The sequence below is a fragment of the Myodes glareolus genome, chromosome 2 (assembly GCF_982192425.1).
Source record: "Myodes glareolus chromosome 2, mMyoGla1.1, whole genome shotgun sequence".
Taxonomy (NCBI): Eukaryota; Metazoa; Chordata; class Mammalia; order Rodentia; family Cricetidae; genus Myodes; species Myodes glareolus.
In genome coordinates this window covers 23,365,616-23,372,110 of record NC_142027.1, presented here as the reverse complement: position 1 = coordinate 23,372,110, position 6,495 = coordinate 23,365,616, and the positions used below count along the sequence as shown (strand labels likewise).

Below are 6,495 nucleotides of genomic sequence, written 5' to 3'. Positions count from 1 at the left end.
TTTATCATTCATACACTTTTGTGATTTATTTGGACAATCTGAAACTTGCTTACTTCTCTATTTTTCTCCTCAGTTTTTACTGTGAACTTAGAATGAAATTTATGTTAAGGGAAAAAAACCTTCCAAAGTGACCGTTAATCATCCTAAAGTATTTATTTTTCTTAAACTGTTTAAACCAGTATTTGTCTACATTTTTTCTTTTGAATTGATGGTTCAAATTGTCTCATTTATCTTTAGAAAGCATAACTTAAAAAACAGAAAACAATTTCTTAGCAAAATAACTCTATTACAGTAGAAACACAGGCAAACCATGTTAAGAGTCCTGGAGATGTTTTTTACTATCATCATAATGAATTTAACAGCAAATTCAATTGAACCAATTTGTTGGTGATTTTAGTCCTATTGCATCAATTGTGTAATCCTCAAGGTTGCTTGGCCATTTTGTGGAGAGCTTACTTATCTGCCACACTATCAGATAGCCCAGGTGATCTTGACTATAGGAGAAAGGAATTTTGAACTTCCCATGTTGGGTGCCAATTTGTAGTAGGAGACTGCTTGTTTGTTCCTGGCTTTTCTACCCAGAAATCACCACACAAAAACAATATTAAGTAAGTCACTGCTTGATCAATCACTGTAGCATATTCCTAGCAAGCTCTTATATATTACATTGACCCATTTTTATTATTTTATATTTTACCACGTGGCTTTTGGCCTACAGGCAAGGTTCTGACTAGTGGCTAGTGTCTTTCTGTCTCTGGCAGAGCTGCATGGCTTCTCTTGACTCCACCATCCTTCTCCCAGTGTTCAGTATAGTTTTTCCTCCTCGTTCTACTCTGCCCTAACAACAGGCCAAGGCAATTTCTTTATTCATTAACCAATAAAAGCAAAACATATACAGAAGGAATTCCTACATCATTTCACCTCTTCTGTTCAAATAAAAGGGAATGTTTAACACAGTTAAATTTTAACAAAACAGATATCAAGCAGGAATGACAGTTACAATATTAATATCTATTTTATTTTTATTATAACTAAGGAAAAACTATAACAATCGATATTTTAACTCCATCAAAGACTGCAGAAAAATATAGTATCACCTAAGTCAATAGTAAGCAACTCCCAAAACTATAGAATTGACAGAGTCATCTTGCTACCTGGACAGTCAGTCACCCAAAGGTTCTTCTGTAATATTGGAGCATCCATCTTCACACTACAGGCCCATAGTATCCAGCAGACTTTTACATGAAGCAGGAAATTTCAAATACAGTTCTGCCTATATTGACAGTTTGGCAGTCACATCTTTTCTGAGTCAAGTAGAATGTCTGGCAGACTCTTTCATAAAGCAGAAAGCCCAAAGAACCATCTCACCTTTAGGCAAATTCAGCATTCATTTCTCTATGGGTCCTGTATGTCCAGTTTACATAGTATACCATCAAGCAGTCCAGGCAAGAGCAGATTTTTACCCAAATGCTTGGCAAACTCTATAAGGAGCCTCTTCAGTTCCCATCATCCTCCTGAAATAGATTGATACTGCCAGGAGCAGTTGTATCTCACTGTCATAAAAAGTCCTAAGTTCTTAAAATATTTTAAATGCCAAATTCTGTACTCTTTGAAAGGTTTGAAGATTATCTAACTGAAATATATCTTGATACATCTAGAAAACCTAATTAACATGAATAGATGCTTGACTATTATAGATGATTATTCACCTATATTTCATAATTATACATTATATTTTAAAATGAGCTACACAAACACAATATCTTAATCAAGATATATATATATATATATATATAGATATAGATATATATATATATATATATATGTATAAAACAAAATTGACCTTAAATATATATCCATAAACCAAGATTCATAGCAGTGCAAATACCGATAACATATCTCCACTTAAATGTAAACAAACATTTATAAGCAACCATTTAGGGAATTTCAGCATAGTTCTCTCCAAACTCATTCTTGCTTTTTGTATGGTGAAGTAATTATTGGGGATGTCCATGGCAACCTTTTAGGGTGTTTTGATCCATAAAACCACATTATCCTGGAAGAATTCTATAGGTTCTCAACTTTTGTGGAAAAAAAGAAGAACCTCTTTTCCAAAGTAACATATCCTTAGACCCATATTTTGAAGTCAGGGCACCTTTAAATTATATATGTTGGTTTAGTTTAGCAGCCTGTGCAATGAAATGTCTCTCTGTACTTAGCTCCTTCACAGTAGAAAAAAATTAAAGAAAATATAATAATATACATAATCTATAATGTGTATATTCCATCTTTACATGACTTATTTTTCTTACTCTATTACTATTTCTACAAGTTTAATGTTTATCTTATTATCATTGCTCCTTTAATCAATGACTGTCTGTACTCGTTTATATTACATTTACTGTCTCTTTATGCTCTTTCTTCTCTTTCCCAAGCCTTTGTACATCTACCCAACACTGTGACACATTTAGAGGTCTTTTTTAAAAATCTGAATCTGTCTTTACTGCGTATCTGTAACGATTTTCTAACCAAAAATGCCCCCCCTTTTTAATGCTAAGCAGACTTGACTAGGGCCAACACAGCCCTGCCTGCTTGCTCAGTCCAGTCCAACATGGCTGAGGCATGTTTGCTGCCTCTGAGAGCCATGTACATTGCCCCATTTTTAGGCACATAGTGAGTCTACATTGTCATTAAGCAAGTTGTAGTACTCTGCTCAAAAACCCCATTTAAATGTACTGTAGCCAGACTTCCCAAGAAAGAGTTAGAGCCGTTTGTACTGGTGAACCAGGAAGCCAACACTTTGAAACTGTGCTTTTTTTTCCCCTGTTACTGCTGAATCAGGAAGACCTCTCTTCAAGCAGCTGCAGCATGCTGCCAGAAAGCAGTGTCTGGTGCGGGAGAATTATCTGTATTCTGTCAATCATATTTTAATAAAACGCTGATTGGCCAGGCAGGCAGTATAGGCGGGAAAGCCAGACAGGAAGTAGGGGTGGAGCAAAGAGACTGGGAGTATTCTGGAAGCAGAAGCTCTCTCTCAGCCACTCCTGCACAGACCACCGAAGAGGCAACATGTAAGCTGTCACACTGAGAAAGGTACTGAGCCCATGTGGCTAAAATAGATAAGGATAATGGGGTAATATATGTTATAAGAGCTAATAAGTAGCCTGACCAAATGGGCCAATCAGTTTATAACCTTATGGAGTCCTATGTGTGATTTCTCTTTGGGATTTGCCGGCTGTTGGGGTACCGGGCAGGACGGAAACCCCAACAAGCCGGCCCTCATGTTACATATGGCGCCCACGTGGATAACTGAATCCACAGAAAGCCTGAGAAAGCTTGGGAAAGAATAGAGTAAAGCATGTTTTCTTGGTAGCAGCAATTTCTCGGGTCTGCTCTGCTTGCTAGAGGCAAGCAAATGCTCTCATCTAAGAGAGGCTTCCTGAGTCAGCTTCAGCTGCAAAACCTTGCAGCTCATTAAGAGGTCCTGCCACGAAACACTTAAACGGTGTTGATGAAAAGCTGAATGCATGCTTTTTGGTTTTCAGCCGTAGCAGGAAAAAAGCTGCGCTGTTTTAAAATGCCATCTTTCTGGGCTGTCCTGCCAGAGCAAACTCTGACTCTTTCAGGCAGGCAGTCCGACTGAGTGTGGTCTGTGAGCAGAATGCTGCAGCTTGCTTGCTAGCAAGGACCTTGAAACACGACAAGTTGTGGCAGTGAACACAGCTGTGGCTGGTATCTCAGCTATGAGTCTGGAAAGCTAAGGAATGAGCTGGATCTAGCTGTCAAAGCCATGGCTTCCCATATTGCTTTGTAAATTAAAGGCTCATGTGGTCAGAAAAAGAGAGATAAACAGTAAAGAGAGATTCAAAGATGAAGAAAACCTCTAAATGGTTTACAGTGTGTATATGCAGGCTAAAAGTTAAAGTTCTTAAAGTTAAAAGGAAAGAAAGAGAGTAGTTGGGTGTGGTGGTACACACCTTTAATCCCAATGCCTGGGAGGCAGAGGCATATTGACCTCTGTGACTTCAAGGGGTAGAGGTAGATTGACCTCTGTGACCTCAAGGTGTGGTAGTACACGCCTTTAATCCCAATGCCTGGGAGGCAGAGACAGATCTCTGTGAGTTCAAGGTGTGGTAGCATACACCTTTAATCCCAGCACTGGGGAGGCAGAGACAGGAGGATCTCTGTGAGTTCAAAGACAGCCTGGTCTACAGAGTTATTCCAGGACAAAGATATACAGAGAACCTGTCTCAAAAAGTAAAAGTAAAAATAAAAGAAATAGAAGTTAAAATAAAGATGGAAAATACACAGAGAATCTTGATACCGTATGTTATTATGCTCTCTTTGAATTGTTTGAATGCTGAGGAAGGAACAACAGCTGCTAAAAGACTTTTGTTTATAAATGCTGCTGAATTAATCCAATATAGATATTTTGAAAATACCTTGGCTTCAAAACTGAAGTCAAAAGGTATGTTACTTTGGAGAAGAGATTTTGTTTTTGTTTCCACAGAAAACGAGAGGCTTTGGATTTATTCTGAGTTAAGAAAAATCCAGTATGATCAAGGAAGGCCACCTGAGAAATCTCCGACAGGAACAGATGGCCCAGATGTCTGAGTTCTTCATCCAGAACAGGTTCAAGACTGCTGCCTGAGATGATCAAGACTCACAGGATACTCCAGTCAGGACTTGATGATAATTCTAAATTTTCTTTAGGTCCCCTTAAGACTATCAGCGCCCCCAACCAGCAGGAAGTAGCCTGAAATACTACGCCCACATTCCCAACAAATGGATTATGGGTATTTTCCTTTGTTTTTTTAAAAAAAAAGAGGGAAATGGTGCGGGAGAATTATCTGTATTCTGTCAATCATATTTTAATAAAACGCTGATTGGCCAGGCAGGCAGTATAGGCGGGAAAGCCAGACAGGAAGTAGGGGTGGAGCAAAGAGACTGGGAGTATTCTGGAAGCAGAAGCTCTCTCTCAGCCACTCCTGCACAGACCACCGAAGAGGCAACATGTAAGCTGTCACACTGAGAAAGGTACTGAGCCCATGTGGCTAAAATAGATAAGGATAATGGGGTAATATATGTTATAAGAGCTAATAAGTAGCCTGACCAAATGGGCCAATCAGTTTATAACCTTATGGAGTCCTATGTGTGATTTCTCTTTGGGATTTGCCGGCTGTTGGGGTACTGGGCGGGACAGAAACCCCAACAAGCCGGCCGTCATGTTACAAGTGTCCATCCAAAAAAATGCCACTAAACTTTGTTTTTAGTGTCTAGAATTCCTTCCCAAGCCCTCCTAGGTTTTATATGGATTTAGCTAGCACATGTTGATAGGCCAGTCTGTTGTAGAAGAGGCCACTTGTTTGTTTCTGGCAGCTCAGACCTGAAATAACTACACAGAAACTGTACTAATTAAATTACTGCTTGGCCTCTCAGCTCTAGTTTCTTATTGGCTAGCTCTTGCATCTTAATTTAACCCATTTCAATTCATCTGTATATTGCCATGTGGCTGTGGCATACTGGGTAAAGTTATGTCAGGTGTCTGTCTCTGGCAGGGATACATGGTTTCTCTCTAACTTTGACTTCATTCTCCCATCAGTATAGTTTTCCCTGCTTAGTTCTACTCTACCCAATCAAAAGTCCAAGGCAGTTTCTTCATTCATTAACCAATAAAAGCAATACATATACAGAAGGACCTCCTACATTACCACCCTGCTAGGCTCGATCATCGTTTGGCTGGGTTTGAACCTATGACTTCTGATGTTTCTACTCTGACATGTATTCTGTAGTATGCATCCCTGCTATGTTCTGCTTTTCAGTATTTCTTCTATCTCAGTGGAATAAGAGCTCTCTCCTAAGAAGCACTACAATAACCCATGCTTCAGAGTAGCTGCAAAGAAAAGCCTTGCCTTTTTAAATTCCTTCAGTTTTGGGTTCAGTTTACTAGGTGTGTTAAAAGAATAAAATAGACTATTTTTTCTTAACCTTATTTTCTATATAATGATATATTACCTGGGATATGAAACCCATATTCTCAGGGATGGAACTGTCTATATTAGTGGTTCTCAACCTTCCTAATACTGCAACCCTTTAATATATAGTTCCTCATGTTGTGGTGACACCCAAATATAAAATTATTTTGCTGCTACTTTATAACTACAATTTTGCTACTCATATGAATCATAAAGTAAATATCTGAGAGCAGGCTAGCTGATATTTGGCCCCTGTGGGGGTAAAGATCCACAGGTTGAGAACCTCTGAGAACCTCTGATGTACTCTGAAGAAACAGGAAGGATATGAAAATATAGACAAGATAGACTAGAAGAAGACAAAGTGGAGAAGTACAAAATGTTATCAAGGAAGTGTGGAGTAAAGTCAGGAAGTAAAGAGAAGAAGAATGTGGCAGTAGGCAGGTAAAAGACCATCCATCATTGAAAATTCTGGGGAAGCCTGAGTGTTGGGGATGGGGCACAACTGCCAGGAGTGAACTGA

At 38.8% G+C, this 6,495-nt stretch overlaps 1 long non-coding RNA gene across 1 annotated transcript; it reads left to right on the top strand.

Annotated features, from left to right (window-relative positions):
- The first annotated feature begins 2,895 nt into the window (after positions 1-2,895).
- On the top strand, positions 2,896-5,141 carry LOC148122916 (uncharacterized). Its single transcript, XR_015735780.1, has 2 exons — positions 2,896-3,093; positions 4,511-5,141. It is a non-coding gene; the product is annotated as an uncharacterized LOC148122916 (long non-coding RNA).
- The last annotated feature ends 1,354 nt before the right edge of the window (positions 5,142-6,495 follow it).